Consider the following 22,192-nt stretch of genomic DNA (forward strand, 5'->3'; position numbering starts at 1 on the left):
ACGTCCCAGGCTCAACCCGACGGCAAAGCCGCTGTTTTTAAGGGATCCCATCTCCCTTAGGTGTAACAGGTAAACCTCACAGTGCAATTGTACGTCTACAATATACGTCAGCTACGACGGGATATATAATTTCGCTTTATCTCTTAATCACTTTATCTCTTACTCTCAATAACTCATATGAGGCATGAACAATCTGATATCAATTACTTCTCAAATTTAGGCAGTTCAATATGCAGAATTCGAGCGTAAACAGGCTTCTGCTTACCTTCGGTTTTGGTCGCTACCTGGAGAAGTCAGAAGTACAGATGACCACCCTCGACTTGTCCGTATAACACTCCTGTGTTTCTCATATGTCTCTCTTTATCTCATCGGTCTACGGGCAACGCTCGTCTACCTCCCTCGACTTACAGTCGGGGTCACCAAATTGTAGGGATTTGCGAATTTGGAACCTACGCGTGTTCACGAGTCGAGGAAGATATGACCAATGATTAGAAAAGGTTAACAGCAAATGGATTTATTACAAAGGAATGTGCAATACAGACGAACGGGTCTTATCTAGGTATCTGCCACACACGAGACGTGTGTCTTCTGGCAGGATAGCCCAAGAAGAAGAAAAAAGCTGCCCGGTAACACAAGGTTTTTATATGTATGGGTCCATGGTAAATGTGGCTGCCCTCCCCGCAGTCTGGTCCTGGGCCTGGATGATAACTTTCCGTTCCTTATCTGGTGTCGTTCGTCTCTACGGCAACGCCTGGGAGAGGAGGATGCCGCCAGCCGGTTTTCTGCGTACAAAGATCAAGGACAACCACCGGCTCCACAACACATCCTTGTCTGATTAGCAAATGGACAACACTTTATTTGTTGATTAAATGTATAAGGTCAAATTTAAGCAAATAATGAAAGTGCAATAAAAGTAAAATAGTCTTCACTTGTAACAAACAATTCCGAATACTATTGTTTAACACTGCAAAATTACCTCAATATCATCAATTTGAAGGACATATAAAATATACAAAACCTTACTTCACATTTACAACCACAAACACTTACAGTTAAGCTACACACGTAATATTACATTATATAAATGAGCAGTAGCAACATGATAATAATTATCATCAGCCAGTTTCTTCTGCTCTGCCAGCTCATGTAAGATCTTGCAAATGCAGAACTTGGCATGCTTCTCCAGACGCTTTGCATTGTGGAGATCAATCTGCATCCCCTCTAGTTTATGGAGGGTGTATCATGGGCATAACTGTGTTCTGAAGTTACAACCTCCACACAAGCACCAACCTCTGCACGGTGTGGTTGCTCTTTCATGGGTTCCAAGGAGGAAGTACACCTTCTGTGACTCGCTGGCCTGGAGTGGGTCTTCTGAATATAAAAACACACTATAAAATACCTATTTATACTTATATGGGAGTCACAGATGGTGTAGTGGTGCACACGCCTGTCTTTGGTGAGGGCAGCGTGGGATCGATACCTGCTCAGTGATGGTGTCGATATCTGCCCTGTGACTGACTGGCAACCAGTTCTGGATGTACCCTCCCTCCTGCCCGTTGACAGCTGGGATAAGCTTCAGCACCCCCGCGACCCTTGTGAGGCTAAGCGGCTAAGAAAAGAGATGGATGGATGGATGGATATTAAATCTTACAAAACCCTCAACTTATGGCCCCTGGTAGAGGAATTCCACAAATTCATGAAAAAGCCTGTATATTTTGAAAGTGAAAAAATCAAGAACTGAGTTACTGTGTTAATAATACTTAACAGACATTATTAAACCTCAACTGACAGCCATATATACATTTTAAAATTTATACTGTTATGGAAAGTACATATAATATTATTCACTTCAGTGTCTATATGAGAAAAAAAATGAGCAGAGAGCGTGCCATTCATGCGGAAAGTTGTGGAGTCTCACTTGACATCCCAGTGGCGGCTATATTGCCTGCGACGACATTTGCAGATGTGCCATGTGCTATGGTATATAAACAAGAGAGATTTTCGGATTTTTCTGACGCCCCTTTTGAGACTGACGCTCATTTTTGAAGAAGAGAACTCAGAACCGAGAAAAGAGACCGGGGCCATATTAACTATAGTTTCAAGCCATATTTAGGTGATATGCGGATTACTTCTAACTAACAACAGACTTCTCGACAGATGCTCGAGGAACCCAATGAAATATTCAAAATGACAGGCCTATAATTGTTCGATTTCCAAACTCTTTTACGGGTCTTGTGTATGTAGCATACTTAGGAGGACCCATGCCGGGCCAAGTAACTACTTCGGGGGTGGCCAGACACCGGTGGCCGTTGGAGGTGAGAGCTCCTTTCTCCTCCCCACCCACGCCAAACCACCTCCCCGCCCGATCCACCTCCGCGTCCAGGCTAACAACAACAACAACGCCAGCAGCCAACAACACAACACAGCAACAAAAACAACAACAAATGTGTGACAATATATACTGACAATAACAACAAGAACAAGAAGCAGGTGCGCAATTGGTCGAGGAAGGACACGCCCGTGACAATATGGCCCTCTGAGGGATATCTACAATGTGATCAGAAACAAAAATGTGTTTGACATTTCTGGCTACATCATATTTAAGCAATAGTTCTGTTCTATGGTCACTCAGGGTGTTGTGACACACTTGCCTGACTTTGGTGCAAGTAGCGTGGGTTCAGTTCACACTCAGTGACGACTGACTGGTGACCTTTAGTCACCTAGCTGGCATAGGCTTCAATACCTCACAATCCTAACCAGGAAAACCGGTGTTGAAAATGGATGGATGGATGGATGGATGGATAGATGGATGAAAATTCAATTTCTAATTCAGAATTCTACCTTAAGCCCAATTGTCATCCCTATAAATATTCTAAAATAGATATTGTAATGAAAAATAGATATAACATTATTCACTTCAATGTCTATACGAAAAAATAAATGTGAGCGGTGAGCGCATCATCCATGCGGAAAGTTGCAGAAGTGTCATTTTACGATATCCTAGTGGTCGCCATATTGGCTGCATCCTCTGTCCGTGATGTCACCTGGACATTCGCCAATGAAAACACGCAGTGCACCTTAACTATGGGAGACGAAAACGCCCCTTCTGACACGGAAGCTATTTTCGAAAAGGAGAACACCACACAACCGAGTGAAGTTACTGGGACAATATTACACTATTGTTTCAAGCCCTCGGGGCAATATTACACTATTGTTTCGAGCTATATTCAGATGATATGCGATCAAGGCCAAACCACATCCCCGTCTGAGCCACTTCCGCGGCGGAGATGAGCCATTGCAGGTCATCGCAGCCGGCCGGTTTGGCTTATGACGGAGCCGAGCCGTGCTGCTTTAGGGGGTTGTTCATAGCCGCCGCAGTATGCGATGAACATCACCATCGAGCCGGGGCGCTTTAGTGCTTTGTGGTCGCACGTGGCTGAGTGAGGCAGAGCCGAGCCACGCTGCTATAGACGCCGCATTACGCAATGAACAACAACGTTGAGCCGGGGCGCTTGACTGCGCACATGCGGCTGAGTGAGGCATTCTCGTCTGGGTTCTTCAGAGCCGCTGCCGTCCGCGAGCCTGAAGTGCAACCTTCGCAGGCGAAGTGACGCAGGAGCCTGACGCTGTCCAACGAACACCGACATATTTCGTACGCGGATCTTTTGTTACGTTAAGAGAGACCGATTACGTGGTCCAGCCCAAACTATTATTTTTTTAGTAGCTGTATACACACCTACCTGTTATTTGGAACCCACGAAGCTCTCGTCCTCTGCACCCATGCAATCCATTTTTCACAGCGAAACGGGTCTCTTGCAAACTTATGAAGGGTAAATCCATCCTCCCGAGTGTTCAAGCAATGCCCAGCAATGCAACGAGCCGGCATTTTGGCTGACACGGAGGAACAACAAACTACCTTCCCAGAAGTAAAATTGATGGAAACAAATGAGTCCACTTGAGGACGGGTCTGTCCTTTACGTCACTTCCTGCTTCTTCTCGAAAACAAATCCCTCGAGAGGATTTTCATGGTGGGAATTACAAAAAGCTGTATATGTCAAAATCATGTTTTGTGGTGAAAAAACGCACCAGCCCATATTGGCTGTCTTTTTTTTTCATTGATAACGTACAAAAAATCATACATTTCAAGACAGTAGCCCTTTAGGGGAACCAAATGGGTGGCATGGTTAGAGGTTGGATGGATGGATTGAATTATTAAAAGCATTTGTTGCGTAAGAGATGCCTCGTCCACTGCATTAAATAAAATGTATTGATTTCATGAAATGCACTGATTTTAGCACAACATTTTTTGTATGAGGTGCTGGGTTTGAGATTGATCAACACAACTGCGTTAAAAGTACACCACTATTGGGTTAGAAAAGAGCTGCCATCTTAAATTTGCCACATTTTGTCTAACCTACTAAACCAAGCCACATCAAACTAATGTAAGGCTAAAAAAGAAAACGAGTTCGCAGCGAAGTGTTACCGCTACGTGCTGAGTCAGACCGAACCATTCAAACACAACAAAAAGGGGTAGAGGCACTCTTGATAAAGTACTTACTCTCGCTTCGTTTTCTAGTAAACACGAAGGGAAATACATTGTTTTAGAGTATTATTATTTACAATTTACGAGATCAGCTAAACTAAACGGTAACGGGGTTTAATGGACGAGTTGGATCAAACTAAAATACTCATCCCCTCCAAGGAGAAATTCAGAGTGGAGTGCATCAGACCGCCTCAGCTGCTCTTACATTTGACTGCTGGCCGGTGAGAGAAAGTTGAATGATTGCAGCCACCTCGTTTGCCAGCAATGAGCGCCTGAAGAACGACCACAAACTGTAAGTAAACATCTTGTCAGCATTCGTCCAACTCACGTCAAGCATTGTTCATGTGTTTACATACATAGGTGAAAGTAAATATATGTGTAGGAGTATGTGTTTTTCACTTAAAATAATGAACGTTATCTGCGATAGAACACGTCTATCTTAGTTCATGTAGTTCCATGTAAACTTATGAATATATATTAAGCATATATCTGTGTATTTTTTTACTCTATTTAGAATAATGTACAGTAGTTATATTCCCAACGAATTTGTAGAAATTATTTTTGAGGATTTTAAAAAACATTTTTAACGCTAGAAAACCCATGGGGGCACATGTGACCCAGTAATTAACTGCCCACTGTATAAACACAACGAAAACCACTTTTTACCGTTAAAGCCCAACGTCTCACATGTGTCTGCTTTAAATGCATTATTATTATTATTTTTTTTTGCAGTTAAGCCTTTCCAGGTCATTTGTGAACCATTATCTAAACCGGAAGTGAATTCGTACATTTTTCCAAATGAGGTGTTTTTGTGCTACTTTGATGCGTATTGATTAATTTAGTTAGTACATAAAATTTTAAAAGAGGATTTGGATGTCTTGGGTTCTCTAGGGTTAAAATAGCTTTTTTACATATATACGGGACTGTTAGAAGAAAAGAGCAAATAATCCATCCATCCGTTGTCCAACTCAGTTATCCTCACAGGGGTAACAGGAGTGCTGGAGCCTATCCCAACCAATTTAGGGCAAAAGGTGGACTGCACCCGGAACTGGTCACCAGTCAGTCACAGGGCACACATAAACACCATCCCTGAGTGGGCATTCATTCTATCAGATGTATGCTAAAGTATTGGTAAGGAATACATCTCTTAAAAATAAGAATAAATTTTAGTCCTATCAGAGACACCTCTCCTGTTGTGGACTATGATCTATATATTGTAATATCGAGATATTTCACAAATAAATATTGTACGCTTGTGTATTTTTTACACAACCTTTGTATTACCACGATTATAATAATTTTGAGCAAAACAATGTAGGACTTTTTTCGTTAGTAGTTACAGGGTATAAAGTATACAGGTTTAAAGAAAGCAAGTCAAAGACTTTTTTTAAGGCTGGTTTGATCAAATAGAAGACCTCGCATTCAACAGTCATTGTGATTTGACGGGTGCGATCCCTTTATTATTTTGGTTGTTTGGACTCATTTTAAGTTTTCAAAATATTATGATTGGTTAGGTAACCACATTTAACAGTGTATTTTATAAAAAAAAAAATGTGCCCAAAGAAGGAGAGGGGGCACCCCCCTTTCAAACACCCCCCCCCCCCAAGGCAGACATTTTCAATGTTTTTCCAAATTGGTCATTCTCATCCCTGAAATTTAAGTGCCTCCACTTGAGGGACTCAATTTTTTTTTCTTCCAATGGTGTATTGATAGTGGAAGAAAAAATGTTCTGGCACACTGAAAATCATCGTTGCAGCCAAAGTTGGATGACTTTCAGCATCACCAGACAGCTGATCACAACTCTGCTGCAACTGCAAAGATGTAATTGAAGTAGAATGTGGCTTCAGCAGGCATAACATTGTAAAGACGTCCCTAAGGAACTGTCTCAAAACAGAAAGTGTAAATGAACTGTTAATTGTTAAATTTGAAGACCCTGAAGAATTGTTTGATTTTGATAAAAGTTTCTGTAAATGGGAGGAGTAAAAAAAAAAAAAGGAGAATCTTTATGGAAGGAATCATGCAAAAACTTAGTGTTGAACAGTGATGTTATTTTCTACAGTCAGGGTTATAGAAGACGATTGAGAAACTTTTTTTATTTTTATGACACATCTCTGTCATTCTTAGTGTTTATAAGATTCAGCTACCAATAAAAATATAATTAATTGTATCACATTTACGTCTGAAAGTTATTCGTATGCATGTAACCTGAAGAACAACAAAGAGTATTAGTCATGTTAGTAGACCGCAGTTTGACCGGCATGTGATTGGCTATTTTTGGGCTATGATTATAAAATAGTGGCTAATGAAAATTTATTTTGGCTAAATAAAATGGCAAATGATGAAAAAAGGCTAGCCACGGCCCTGTGTTATGCCAAAACCGCATCTTCAGAGCTTCTTCACATGCGGTGGGCGTATTTACGTTGAAAGTCATGAACATCATGAGCCATGTCAAAGGAAATTAAGTTTCACTGAAAAAATTTCTGGGATATAACGGGTAATGTTTCAGTTTCTAACTATAATAAGTATGACATTGTGATTTACTTTGACTTGATCTAAGTTCTAACGTTAGACTAGTCTGCCCATATATCTAAATGCGAACGGTAATTTTCCCCGTGGTACACATTATCTTGCAATTGAAAACTACAATCCTCTACATGCTTTAGGAAGATATAGATCATTTACTGCTAGCTTTCATCAATGGATTGACAATAGACATCAGCGTAAATTACGCCAGACTATAACAATACATCACGATTGCCGACAGGAATGTTTGTTACAATGTATCGCTAGTCTGTTGCCACTAACGCTGATAATGTTGAGTTAAACTTTCAACATTTTCAAAACATTGCGGGTATAGAGCGTTTGTGTTTATTCCTTGACAGGCCAGTCCATTTAACTTTTCTTCAGATAAAGTTTTTCAGATCAAGAATTTTTATTGATGGAAAATGTTAAATACCATTTTATATCATGTTCTACTAATATCAGTTGAAATTGGAAATTAAAATTTATGAGTTTGAAATTTTGGTTTTCAATTTTGATTATGTATTAATTTTACTTTTAATTGGCATGTTATATTAATCCAGTAAGTTATTTTAAGGTCTTGAGATTCTATCCCTAATCACACCCGCAACTTTATCTACATGCATGACTGCTGGACCACACCAGTAACTATATCTGCGAGCATAACTGACTATACCTGTACATTTTTCAAATGTGAGTAACTGCATTCAATATATGTGGGCAGTCAAGAGTTGCCAAAATGGGCTGATGTATTGTAAATGTTTTTTTTCACGAATAAATGCCACCGAGGCACGTGTGACCAAAGTTGTTTGTGCCCACTAAAGCAGAATCAACATCACAGTTCACATGTTGACAGACTAGCAGTGCTAAAGACAACACATCGGTGTAGTGTAAATCCCCAGCCCCAGCACCAATTGGATTTCACTCAAGGTGAAAAGCTGCAAGTCCAGCCTGTTGGTTCTTCTGAAAGGATGACGAGACCAAGGTGTCACAATCCACTGCCTGTGGAGAACAATGGAACACCTCTTCCCGTTGTGGTATGGTCTGCTCAGCATATGGGCTGAACTCAGCTCAGGTGGTGTTGATTGCCCTTTTCATTATCTCTGCTGGTAAACAAACCATAGCCAAGATAAAACCATCTCCATAAACGCTGGCCAAGATCACAAGCAATCTGGAATTGTTTTGTGTGTTGGCCCACGTACAAAATTTGAAAAAGAATTCTAGTTACTACGCAGTCTCTGAAATGTTAAAACACTAAATACTCAAATTGATGTTTGGCAAATACAACCAACAAACGTGATGTGGCCAATATACACGCACACTTGATTTCTTTATGGGCCATAGTTTGTCCACTTCTGACAAAAGCTGTCACATCTTGACATGTCGAGAGGTGTTACCAGTGAATAGCAATGTATTGTACTCACTACATGCAGTGCCAGATCACTTGTAACGCAACAATCCATTTGTCTTGACTGCAGCTCCCCCACGTTGATGCGCGCTTTGACTTTTGACTTAGCCATGCTAAAAAGTCATTTGGTTTTCTTCCACCGCATCAGCATTCTGTGTAGGATTTTAATTGCCAGTTTCCAGTAGGCCTGGGCTAGATTTCAGGCCTCCCTCACCGTTTCCCTTGAGCTGAGTAATTCCACAAGCTGACCACAGTGGTAATTAGCACTGTGGTGGTGGCGGCATTCCAGGTAATCGCAGCTTCCAAGTCTCATGGGAAAGGGTGGTGAGGGAACTCTGTGAGACAATGAATCCCCATTCATAACATCTTACCATAAACACCCTTATTGTACCAATAATGATCCTAAGGTCACAATAATACAATTGTCCATGGAGAAATTGTCTGTTGACCAATTTAACAGTATTTACTATCATATACATTTTTTATTTAACACATTACAAATTGGACACTGCCTAATAAAAGGAATTTTATATTATTTTTTTTTGCTTGAGTCCATAAATTCAAGTCAAAATTTAAACGCAGAAGAAATTTCTTAAAGGCATTACAATAATTTGTTTCTTTATCACAGATTAGTGATTATAGCCAGAGGATTCATTTTTCTGAGCTGGCTGTGTAATGTTTTAATTTTAAATATATTTTAGTTGGAAAAGAGAGGGAAGTACAGTGTCATATAATTTATGTTTGCTTTGAGAAGTGAATATTTTGTTTTATTGACGGGACAAGTGGAATATATTGGTGGTGGGATATGTTCTAATGGTGATTCGTAATCATTATTTTCTTTTCTGTGATGTTTTATCGCCCACGACTTTTGATTTGAGGATAAAAGCTTAGTAGTACAACACTAAAGAGTGCGACTGTTACAATGCACTTAAATAATTTTTGTGGATTATCTCTTAAAGGGAAATGAGTGAGGAAGCCTGTGGGTCTGTGTTTGCTTGTAGGGAGGGCAAAAAGTAAATTTGAACCATAACCGTTTTATACTGAAACGCGACTACGATGATATCAAAGCACTTTTAATTTGGCGATATTGTGATATCCTGAATATTTTTGCATCCCTATTTCTTACAAAACTTTACAATGTCAATGAAATGTTAGCTTTGTCAGTTAGAAAAGACCTTTTATTCAGAACAAATTCCTTTTAGCCTAATGAGTGATAAAGAGGACAACGATATGATAAACACTGTTCCTATATATACTACATTCTGAAGCAAAAATAAGTATGGCTCCACATTGTAAATGGAAAAACCAGGAACAATGAGCTAGATTTATCTTTGTACAGTGAAGACAATAAGTATTTGAACACCCTGCTATATTGCAAGTTTTCCCACTTACAAATCATGGAGGGGTCAGAAATTTTCGTCGTACGTTTATGTCCGCTGTGAGAGAGAAAATCTAAAAAGAAAAACAGTACAGTAGCCTTTGTTTGCAATTACAGAAGTCAAACGATTCCTGTAGTTTTTCACCAGGTTTGCACACACTCCAGGAGGGATTTTGGCCCACTCCTCCACACAGATCTTTTCTAGAGCAGATAGGTTTCTGGGCTGTCTCTGAGAAACCTGGAGTTTCAGCTCCCTCCAAAGCATTTCTATTTGGTTTAGGTCTGGAGACTGGCTAGGCCACGCCAGAAGCTTGATATGCTTCTGACGGAGCCACACCTTGGTTTTCAAAGCTGTGTGCTTCAGGTCATTGTCACGTTGAAAGACCCAGCCATGACCCATCTTCACTGCCGTGACTGAGGGAAAGAGGTTGTTCCCAAAAAACTCACAATACATCCCCGCGGTCATCCTCTCCTTAATACAGTGCAGTCGTCCTATCCCATGTGCAGAAAAACACCCCCAAAGCATGATGCAACCACCCCCATGCTTCACAGTAGGGATGGTGTTCATCATTCATCTTCCTCCAAACACAGTTAGTGGAATTATGATCAAAAAGTTCCATTTTGGTCTTATCTGACCACAAAACATTCTCGCATGACTCTTCTGTATCATCCAAATGGTGATGGGCAAACTTAAGATGGGCCTTGACATGTGCTGGTTTAAGCATGGGAAGCTTCTGCGCCATGCATGATTTCAAACATGACGTCTTAGTGTATGACCAACAATCACCTTGGAAAGGGTGTTCCAAGCTCTTTTCAGGTCATTGACCAAGTCCTGTCGTGTATTCCTAGGCTGATTCCTCACCTTTGTAAGGATCATTCCATTTTCTAATAATTCCTTTTTTCACCAAGCTGCTTGGCAATTTCTCCGTAGTCCTTTCCAGCCATGTGGAGTTGTACGATTCTGTCTCTGGTGTCTTTGGACAGCTCTTTGGTCTTGGCCATGTTACAAGTTTGAGTCTTACTATTTGCATGGGGAGGACAGGTGTCTTTATGCAGCTAACAACTTCAAGCAGGTGCATCTGATTGAGGATAATACATGGAGTGGTGGACTTTTAAAGGCAGACTAACAGTTCTTTGAGGGTCAGAATTCTAGCTGATAGACAGGTGTTCAAATACTTATTTGTAGCTGTATCAAACAAATATGTCATTAAAAAAGACATATATTGTGATTTCTTTTTAGATTATTTCTCTCACAGTGGACATGCACCTACGATGAAAATTTCAGACCCCTCGATGATTTCTAAGTGGGAGAACTTACAATATAGCAGGGTGTTCAAATACTTAGTTTCTTCACTGTTGTACTGTAACAAACCCTTTCAATAGCATTTAATTCTAATCACATATGAAAACCTAATTCCAACTAACTTGGGATTTTGAGTAAAATGTAAATAAAAATCTTCATAGGACTGTATGCAATCCTTTTACACAATGGCTCAACTTCATTGGAATTAGGGTTTGTATGATTTATACTATTTTACAGATAAGTACAATGTTTGCTTATGAAAAGCAAAAGGCAGTGAACCACATTTATGGCAGGACATACATTTCAGACTCCCTTGGAAACTGAGAAAAAAAGAATTGGAGTTTTTCTATTAAGAGTCAAAATGTGTTTATATCAAGCATTTTATGTCACTCCTTGTGATTTTAAAAGTGACAAATAAAACAAAAGTTCATTATTGTATATCTGAACATAAAATATTCACCCAAACCATATAATGCCAAAAATAATCAATAGTGTAAAGGTAATGTACTTTATAGTATGAACGGAAATTAGCAGTGATGTTGCAGTAATTACAAACTTTCAAATAACTGCGACTTGCAACCTGGATACTATACTGTACTCATTGAATCTGCTCTTCAAAAAAAAAAAAAAAAAAAAAAAAACTGCAGTTGGCACCTGCATATTTGGGTTTCGGTATTCACATATGTTAAAAAAAACAAACACATTTTGAGGTAAAACACTGTCTACAGAAGGTATTGAAGTGTCTCTTTAGGGTTGCCACAGCGTGTCATCTTTTTCCATCCATGCCAATCTCCTGCATCTTCCTCTCAATCCCCAACTCTCCTCATGTCTTCCCTCACAACATCCATCAACCATCTCTTTGGTCTTCCTCTCCCTCTTTTGCCTGTCAACTCCATCCTCAGCACCCTTCTACCAATATACTCACTATCTCACTTCTGGACATGTCCAAACCATCCAAGTCTACTCTCTCGAACCTTGTCTCCAAAACATCCAATGTTGGCTGTCCCACTAATGAGCTCATTTCGAATCCAACCTGCTCACTCCTAGCGAGAAACTCAACATCTTCATTTCTGCTACCTCCAGTTCTGCTTTCTGTTGTTTCTTCAGTGCCACCATCTCTAATCCGTACATCATGGCCGGCCTCACCACTGTTTTGTAAACTTTGCCCTTCGTCCTAGCAGAGACTCTTCTGTCACATAACACACCAGACACCTTCCGCCAGCCTTTCCAACCTGCTTGGACCCGTTTCTTCACTTCCTTACCACACTCACCATTGCTCTGGATTGGTGACCCCAAGTATTTGAAGTCGTCCACCCTCGCGATCTCTTCTCCCTGGAGCCTCACTCTTCCCCCTCCACCGTTCTCATTCACGCACATATATTCTGTTTTACTCCGGCTAATCTTCATTCCTCTCCTTTCCAGTGCATGTCTCCATCTTTCTAATTATTACTCTGCATGCTCCCTGCTTTCACTGCATATCACAATATCATCTACGAACATCATGGTCCAAGGGGATTCCAGTCTGACCTCATCTGTCAGCCTATCCATTACCACAGCAAACAGGAAGGGGCTCAGAGTTTATCCCTGATGCAGTCCCACCTCCAACTCGAATTCGTCTGTCACACCTACAGCACACCTCATCACTGTTCTACTGCCCATCATACATGTAGTGGTACTATTTTAACATATTTCTCTGCCACACCAGATTTACGCATGCAGTTCCACCGTTCCTCTCTTGGTATTCTGTCATTGGCTTTCTCTCGATCCACAAAGAAACAATGTTGCTCCTTCTGACCCTCTCTGTACTTTTCAACCAGCATCCTCAAGACAAGTATTGCATCTGTGGTACTTTTCCTCGCCATGAAACCATACTGTTGCTCACAGATACTTACTTCTGTCCTGAGTGTAGCCTCCACTACCCTTTCCCATAACTTCATTGTGTGGCTCATCAACTTTATTCCTCTATAATTCCTACAGCTCTGAACATCACTGTCAGGTTTACCAATTAGACATTCATTAAACTGGACAAAAAGGAAGCAAAGACACAATTTCAAGTCTCGCGAGGAGAGAGGAGAGGAACTATCTCGTACAATTCATCACTGCACTCTCTGATTATCCTTTCCTCAGCACCTCTATTTATTTAGTTTCGAGACGCCCCTTATTTACATGTATGTTACAAAAAGGAGACGGGCGAGCAAAACATACTTGGAAACAAAGTGTGTGTGTGTGTGTGGTGTGTGTGTGTGTGTGTGTGTGTGTGTGTGTGTGTGGTGTGTGTGTGTGTGAAAGATTGCTGAGTACATGTGTGGTCATCATTTCTTTAACAGACAACAGGTGCTCCTGGTTCTAACAGTTCTGATGATTAGATGTTTTTGTTCTTGTGCTATCTCCTGCTGGGCGGCTGCCACATTATCTAGAGCAGAGCAAAGCATTTCTTTATTGGAAGGAGATGTATGATAATTATATTCACAATTATTCTGATAATAACCTTTGTTCTTAAAAATGGGAACAAGCACACTTTTCCTCCATTCTTCAGGCATCTTCTCGCCGCTAGTATTCTGTTGAACAAGTTGGTCTAAAACTCCACAGCCATCTCTCCAAATTGCATCCATATCTCCACAGGTATGTCATCATGACCAACTGCATTTCCGTTTTTCATCCTCTTTAACAACTTTCTAACTTCCCCCTTACTAATCATTGCCACATCCTGGTCCTTCCCAATTGGCTCTTCTACTCTTCCTTCTCTCTCATTTTCATCATTCATCAACTTCTCAAAGTACTCTTTCCATTTTTCAACACATGTCCGTCACCATCCTTAATCATCCTTATCTGCTGCACATCCTTCCCATCCCTATCCCTCTGTCTGGCAAACCTGTAGAGATCCTTTTTTTCCTTGTTTCAAAGTCCAACATGATGTTCATGTCATCATATGCCTCTTCTTTAGCCTTCGCCACCGCTACCTTTGTCCTACGCCACATCTCATGTATTCCTTTTGCCTCTCCTCAGTCCTCTTGGTGTCCCACTTCTTCACTCATCTTTTTCGTTGTATGACTTCCTGTATTTTGGGGTTCCACCACCAAGTCTCCTTCTCCCCTTTCCTACCAGAAGACACCCCAAGTACTCTCCTGCCTGTCTCTCCGATCACCTTGGCTGTAGTAGTCCAGTCTTCTGGGAGCTCCTCCTGTCAATCGAGACCCTGTCTCAACTCTTTCCGAACATTCTTCCTTTCTCACCTTCCATCACATGGTTCTATGCTCTACCTTTGTCTTCTTAATCTTCCTACCCACCACAAGAGTCATCCTACAAACCACCATCCTATGCTGTCACGTTACACTCTCCCCTACCACTACCTTAGAGTCAGTAACCTCATACAGATTACTTTGTCTGCACAAAATATAATCCACCTGCGTGCTTCTAACTCCACTCTTGTAGGTCACTCTATGTTCCTGCCTATTCTGAAAAAAAAGTGTTCACTACTGCAATTTCCATTCTTTATGCAGTCCACCACCACCTGTCCCTCAAAGTTTCTTTCCTGGACGCCATACTTACCCATCACTTCTTCGTTGCCCCGTTTCCTTCACCAACATGGCCATAACAATCTGTACCAATTCTAACTCTCTCCATATCTAGGATGCTCAGAACTCCTTAATCTAGTTCCTTCCAGAATTTTTCTTTCAACTCTAGGTCACATCCTAGCTGTGGGGCATAGCCACTAATCATATTATACTTAACACCCTCAATTTCAAATTTCAGCCTCATCACTCGATCTGATACTCTTTTCACTTCCAAGATGTTCTTAGCCAGCTCTTTCTTTAAAATAACCCCTACTCCACTTTTCTTCCCATATACTCCATGGTAAAATAATATAAACCCTGCTCCTAAACGTCTAGCCTTACTACCGTTCCACCTGCTCGCTTGGATGCACTATATATCAACCTTTCTCCTAATCATCATGTCAACCAACCAACTCCTGAGCTTTTGCAGTCATTGTCAAATAGTCAAAGTCCCTACACTCAGTTGCAGGCTCTGGGCATTCCTCTTCTTCTTCTTTCGACGAATCCGCTTTCCTTCTTTGTCTTTGTCCCACACTAGTAGAATTCCCACCAGTGGCCTGTAGGTTAACGGTGCCGGGGGTGGGCATTGTTAATCCGGGCCAAAACCAATCCGGTATGGTATTCTTTAGTTGAACGCTCACATTTGTTTGGCACAGTTTTATGCCAGATGCCCTTCCTCACGCAACCCTCTGCATTTATTCTGGCTTGGGACCGGCCTACAGATTGCATTGGCTTGTGCTCCCATAGGGCTGCATTAGTTACTGTTGTTTGTAAATACATCAAACTAGCTATCTGCGCCAGGGTGGAGGGCTGTTGTGTGGAGGTGGTAAACTTTGATGTGACAGAAGTTCTAAATTTCTTTTTACTTTTTCATGGCTAAATCCTCTCCACAGTATGCATATTTATTATATTGTTGCATTTCTTTATTTTCGGCAACAAATGTTTAATGCCATCAAATTTCCGCTGTGCTTGGCCAGTATATTTCTACATGTGACTTAGTTTGTTTGATAGCTCAGATTTTTATTCTATAGAAAGATGGACAGATTAGCAAGGTTACATGCTGTCTTGCTGATGCTCTGGTTTTGCATTTTTTTACAACATCCTTGATCAGATTTACTCGAGCTAAACTGTACAGTGACAGATTAATTTGTTGGCAACTTGGGATAGAGGTTTCCACTGGCCCACAAAGTCAAGAAAAAATTGGAGCGGTGGCAGAAGGACAAGCAGGCAAAAGTTGGCAGTCATATTGTCATACCAACTAGTACAATCCTTGTATAATTTTCTAAAATAAAAAAAAAATGGAATGACTATTTCAAATGCCTCTATAATCCTCCAACAAATAAATTCACAACAAAAAAACAAAGTGTTTTTCTTATATAGCATATTTAAGATAAGATAATATATATAGCAATTGTGACCTATTCCTATTCCACTGCCCCCACTGCTCTTGTCAACAATAATGTTCCACTTATGCTTTTTAAATCGTGCTTTTGGGGAAAATAGTGTAGCAATGTTTGTAACAAAGGCAATTTTGCCATGTCGACATCTTGGAAATGCCCCATACGAGCAATTGGTGGATGTTTTGAAACTTCTCAGCCAATCTGAGAATGGGTTACCCCAGTATGAGATGAGACACTCGAGGAGATACGTTGAGAAATAATGAAGTGGTTTAACTGTATTTTGTCTGATAAATTGTGTCATGTTGCTCATCACTGATCACTGACAAATCACTCATCACTGTCACATCATTTTTGCCATTTTCTCACTCTCTTGGGAGAAAGAACAGAGGGCAGCTGGATGAAGGTGAAAAGCAGAAAGCTAGGCCGAGGGTGTGAATTTTAATGACAACCCTGGTTTCTCCTGCCTTGTTGTGTTGAAATCAATCATCAGTATTTTATCGTATTGGTAGTATTTACAGGCATCTCATTGTCTGAATGCGTGATTCCATGTTAACAGCATTCCGTGTCTGTGTGAGGGGAATCCAATCCCATCTGTATTTTCAGAAAGTAGCTGGTGCCTCAACAGACCGATAAAATGCACCAAAAAAAATTAGCCCCACCCCCGCCTCTCCCAAACATCCACCCACCCATTCCAAACATAACCACAGAGAGAGTTATGGGGTGCAAGCGGGTAAGTCCGGCATTACTTTGTTTCTCAGTTGGATTCCGGGCTGTGTTGTCAGCACATATCGCAACCTCAGCAGGATATTGAAGCTGCTGGGTGGACACAAGGCCTTTTGTGTCCTTGTGGCCTTTTGACACTGTTGTTTTACTCAGTTAGGCTGCCTGCGCCGCATTGTGTTCCTGGGTGCTATTCAGCGCACATGAGTTGCTGCATTTATTGGCTCAGACCTTGATGTGGTATACATGATTATATCCTAAATACATATACTCTGTGTCTATCTGATCCTAACAGGAAAGGGTCTCCAAACACACAGGAAGAAGCATAAGCCTGTGTTCACGTCTTTGCTGTTTATTTTCTGTCTTGTTTTCATGATAAGACAAGAAGGCGAGGCATGCAAAGCACATCCTTTAATCATGTTAGTTCCTGTAATGCCATCCCTTTTGATCAGGCTTTTCAAGGGCACAGTGGCAGGCATGTGAGATGCAGACTAAATGAATTGATCTAAAATAGACCAGCAGATAAAGCCGCTGTTTTTATCCTTTTGTACTGTGGTTTTGAGCACAGTCAATTTTGTAGGGACAACAACCGCGAGTGTTTCATTTTCATCTGAGCATGTTTAACTTATTATTAAAGTGGATTAGTGCAGTTTATTAACACTCTACAAATTATGATATTCCAATTGCGCTGTATAGCTATTATTATTGAACATTTAGACTATCAATCAGAGCTTCACATGATTGTTTTTGTATAAACGTGTAGATCATTCAAACATATACATTCATGGAAAAAGTGTACTACTTTGTTTCTTCAATTTCATATTCCTTTTAATGTCTAGTTCCACAAAAGATACGTTAGCTGTAGAATAGAATGAACACGACAAATTATATCTGATTGCATAATACTTTAAGCGTATAACGTATGAGACATGCTTTTGCTTCATTGTACTAGGACAAGAGGGGAAAGGATTGTATCGGACCCTCCGCATGCTGGCCAGCAGCTCCTTTCATCAATTAGAGACTATGAATCAATGGAAACCAAAATTAGCAAGCATTCCGACAGCTTTTTCCCTATCACAATTCAACTATTGAAAGGCTACCTTCCAATTCCACTGCAAAATGCTGCCAATTTTCTGCCTTGAGTTATTGTTGTCACATTGGGTTGGGCCAATTAATATTGCAATTATACACAATAGACTATCAATATTGCAATTCTACACAATAGACTATCAAACAACGTGTCACTTTAAACTGTTATACACTCGTTGAAATCTTGACATCCTTTGCACAATTGTCATTGCACTGGACTATCACTCTAATGAGCATTCTAACTGCTCTAAATGCTAGGAGACTGCATCTTTTGCACAATTTTGTACAACTGTCAGTTTAAAAAAAAAAATCCCTGTCAGTGGACTGTTTTTCGTACTCTACGTGTATGCCGTACTAGGGCATGTCCAATTACCAGAGACAAATTCCTTGTGTGTTGTTAACATGGTGAGCCAACAAATCTAATTCTGATGACCTGTGATTTTGGTCACTATGAAGAAAATGGCTTGATGTTAGTTCCTAAATTCAACAATTACAGTGAAGAAGTATTTGAACACCCTGCTATATTGCAAGTTCTCCCACCTAGAAATCATCGAGGGATCAGAAGTTTTCATTATAGGTGAAAGTCCACTGTGAGAGAGAGTCTAAAAGAAATCACAATGTAGGATTTTGTTAATGACGTATTTGATTGATACAGCTACAAATAAGTGTTTGAACACCTGTCTATCGGCTAGAATTCTGACCCTCAAAGACCTGTTATTCTGCCTTTAAAAGTCCACCACTACATGTTTTATCCTGAATCAGATGCACCTGCTTGCGGTTGTTAGCAGCATAAAGACACGGATCAGAAGTTTTCATTGTAGATGCAACTCCACTGTGAGAGAGATAGTCTAAAAAGAAAAATCCAGAAATCACAATGTATGATTTTTTTTTTTTTTTTTTTTTTTTTTTTTAACTATTCATGTGATACAGCTACAAATAAGTATTTGAACACCTGTCTATCAGCTAGAATTCTGACCCTCAAAGACCTGTTAGGCCGCCTTTAAAAGTCCACCACTCCATGTATTATCCTCAATCAGATGCACCTGCTTGAAGTTGTTAGCTGCATAAAGACACCTGTCCAATCATACAATCAGTAAGACTCAAACTTGTAACATGGCCAAGACCAAAGAGCTGTCCAAAGACACCAGAGACAAAACTGTACAACTCCACACGGCTGGAAAGGCCTACGGAGAAATTGCCAAGGAGCTTGGTGAAAAAAGGTCCACTCTTGGAGCAATCATCAGAAAATTGAAGAAGCTAAACATGACTGTCAATCTCAATTGGAGTAGAACCCCATGCAAGATAACACCCCATGGGTCTCAATAATCCTTAGAAAGATGAGGAATCAGCCCAGTACTACATGACAGGACTTGGTCAATGACCTGAATAGAGCTGGGACCACCGTTTCCAAGATGACTCTTAGTAATAGACTAAGACTTTATGGTTTGAAATGCATGGCACGGAAGGTTCCCCTCCTCAAACCAGCACATTCCATGGACCATCTTAAGTTTGCCAATAACCATTTGGATGATACAGATGAGTCATGGGAGAATGTTTTGTGTTCGGATGAGACCAAAATGGAACTTTTTGGTCATAAATCTACTCACCGTGTTTGGAGGAAGACGAATGATGAGTTCCATCCCAAGAACACCATCCCTACTGTGAAGTATGTCGGTGGTAGCATCATGCTTTGGGGGTGTTTTTCTGCACATGGGACAGGACGACTGCACTGTATTCAGGAGGAGATGACCGCGGCCATGTATTGTGAGATTTTGGGGAACAACCTCTTTCCCTCAGTCAGAGCATTGAAGATGGGTCGTGTCTTGGTCTTTCAACATGACAATGACCCGAATCACACAGCCACGAAAACCAAGGAATACCTCCATGAGAAGCATATCAAGGTTCTGGCGTGGCCTAGCCACTCTCCAGACCTAAACCCAATAGAAAATCTTTGAAGGGAGCTGAAACTTCGTGTTTCTCAGCAACAGCCCAGAAACCTGTCTGATATGGAGATCTGTGTCGAGGAGTGGGTCAAAATCCCTCCTGCAGTGTGTGCGAACCTGGTGAACAACTACAGGAAATGTTTGTCCTCTGTAATTCCAAACAAAGGCCACTGTACGAAATATTAACATTGTTTTTCTCAGGTGTTCAAATACTTATTTGCAGCTGTATCACACAAATAAATCGTTAAAAAAAAAACCACACATTGTGATTTCTGGATTTTTCTTTTTAGATTATCTCTCTCACAGTGGACCTGCACCTACGATGAAAATTACAGACCGCTCCATGATTTCTAAGTGGAAGATCTTGCAATATAGCAGGGCGTTCAAATATGTATTTTCTTCACTGTATGAGCTGTTTATATTTACATCCTCATATTTGTTGAAACAAGTATACCTTTATGTGTACCAGGCATTGAAAATGAACAAAACACTAAATAAGGGTGTTCTATTATTTTCCATATCTATACATAACCATTTAATTTGATTAGTACTTTTTTTAATCTATGTTGTCACATTGATACATCTCCCTGTCATCCCCATTTTAAAAACCAGACTCCTACTGAGAGTTTGTCCAGACATGCCCCAGGTATCCCAATCTAAATTGCTTTAATTAACCTGTGCCATTAATTGTGGGTGGTGCATTGTATCAAAGTTTGATCACTTGAAAGACTCGAGAGGGCTGTTGTTACCTCATCAAAGCTGTGTCTTGTTTGCTGATGGAGGGTTGTTTGGAGGAGGCCCACAGAAGAAGGAGACTGTTCCATAAACGTGAACGTGCTCACCTGTTTGTGAATGTGTTACAGGAGTCTTCATTGTGACCACATTCTTCCACTTCAAAGCCCCAGCCCCACTCCTAGAGGTTTTAGTGGACATTGGTTGACGAGGCGGCAAAGGGAGGGGTGTACGGGGAGAACAGGTGCAGAGTATGAGAGAAATTTGTTGTGGGGATTGGGAGTCAGAGGTCATTCCTCCAACCATCTGCTTTTCTTTTTCAAGGTCTGAACACTTTAAAGACTCCTGTGACACCGCCACATGGCGACACACTCCTTTGGGCGACCATGTGCCGTCACCATGGTACCACAAAGGGGATTAACCCCCCACATGTGCAGAGTAACCCTGTGGGGGTGTGCCTCTCTGGTGATAGAGCGTGGGAAGGAGAAAGAGACTGTCGAGGGCTGTATGGATTATTGTATGAAACGGCACGCACTGCTCAATTTTTTTTTTTTTTAGGTAAAGCAGCAGGCTGGCATGAATGAAGCAATGTAGCGGGGTGGGGCGAAGGACAGGACAACTTGTATTAAATCAATGGTGTAGTCACATCAGAATCAGGTTTATTGGCCAGGTATGTAACAAAACACAAGGAATTTGTGACTCTGGTAGTTGGTGGTCCCCTAGTACGACATGCATGTTGAGTACGAAGAACAGCACGAACAGACTAACAAGAACGAAGGACAATGGACCTTTTCGACCTGTCAATCACTCGTACAATAATACCCAATCAGATAGCCACATTGTCTTAACCCCTGGCTTGACCCACCCCTCTTGTCGTCATGTCCCACAAGCAATGCTGGTTATCAGTCATGTGCGCTTGGAAAAGTTAGTTACAAACAAAATGGTCCTCAGATGTGCCTGGGGAACGTGCTACTTTGATGAAAGATATCCTGCTAGATTACAAGGGGCCCAGTTGATTCATTTTCCAAGGCCTAAAACACAGTTGAGGAAGTGTCTTCAATGGATTAAGGCTCACGGAAGATCGCACGTACAATTAAATGTGGACATTATCAACAAACATAAGGCTATATGTTCGAAGGTAAGTGAGGGATAAGTATCTTCTCTGAGTTTGATTTCATTATCGGTCGTGGAATCAAATAACATAGATGCAAGTCCCTTGTGTCTTTCAACGTGTGTGATCTTTATTTTTCTTTATGCCCAACTCCCTAACTTACTTCCTTGTCGTCACCCACCGTTGCGCCCTGGTGACGTCAACATAATCACACCACATCTCTCCTTTCAAGAATCATTGGGTAGACTGCCAATGATTCAACAGGACCTTGAGGGTTATTCTGCCTCATGGTTGGAAGGTCTGCTCCTGTCTGTACCTGTCCCCGACAGTCAAGCACACACACATTTTAGCCTTAGCTTGAACAATTTACTTCAACAAATCAGACTCAACCAACAGTTCTGCAGCTAACTAAACATTTACATTACAAAAATATAGCATGAATCACATCACATTTCAACATTTTTTATTTTTTTTATTTTTTGTGTTCCTGC

General features: G+C 40.8%; 1 protein-coding gene and 1 long non-coding RNA gene across 6 annotated transcripts in view; one reads left to right on the forward strand and one right to left on the reverse strand.

Moving 5' to 3' along the window:
• Positions 1–443: 443 nt before the first annotated feature.
• Positions 444–4,521, reverse strand: LOC133492655 (uncharacterized). 2 transcript variants are annotated; one of them, XR_009792716.1, is made up of 4 exons: positions 3,741–4,521; positions 1,481–1,609; positions 1,291–1,371; positions 444–782 (listed from the first exon to the last, which is right to left on the reverse strand). It is a non-coding gene; the product is annotated as an uncharacterized LOC133492655 (long non-coding RNA). The 2 variants fall into 2 exon arrangements; XR_009792715.1 differs by having other exon boundaries at positions 444–1,371.
• A 181-nt stretch (positions 4,522–4,702) lies between these two features.
• The window catches only part of inavaa (innate immunity activator a), a 30,282-nt gene continuing 12,792 nt past the window's right edge, over positions 4,703–22,192 (forward strand). The window contains exons 1-3 of one of the 4 annotated variants that reach the window (XM_061805112.1): positions 4,754–4,835; positions 20,722–20,834; positions 20,915–21,728. The gene's annotated coding sequence lies outside the window, so the exon portion shown is untranslated. Of the gene's footprint in view, positions 4,836–5,515; positions 5,675–13,688; positions 13,775–20,721; positions 20,835–20,914; positions 21,729–22,192 lie in introns of all 4 variants that reach the window. The other 3 variants (XM_061805104.1, XM_061805120.1, XM_061805095.1) reach the window with 3 other exon arrangements.

This window comes from Syngnathoides biaculeatus, chromosome 2 (assembly GCF_019802595.1).
Source record: "Syngnathoides biaculeatus isolate LvHL_M chromosome 2, ASM1980259v1, whole genome shotgun sequence".
Lineage (NCBI taxonomy): Eukaryota > Metazoa > Chordata > Actinopteri > Syngnathiformes > Syngnathidae > Syngnathoides > Syngnathoides biaculeatus.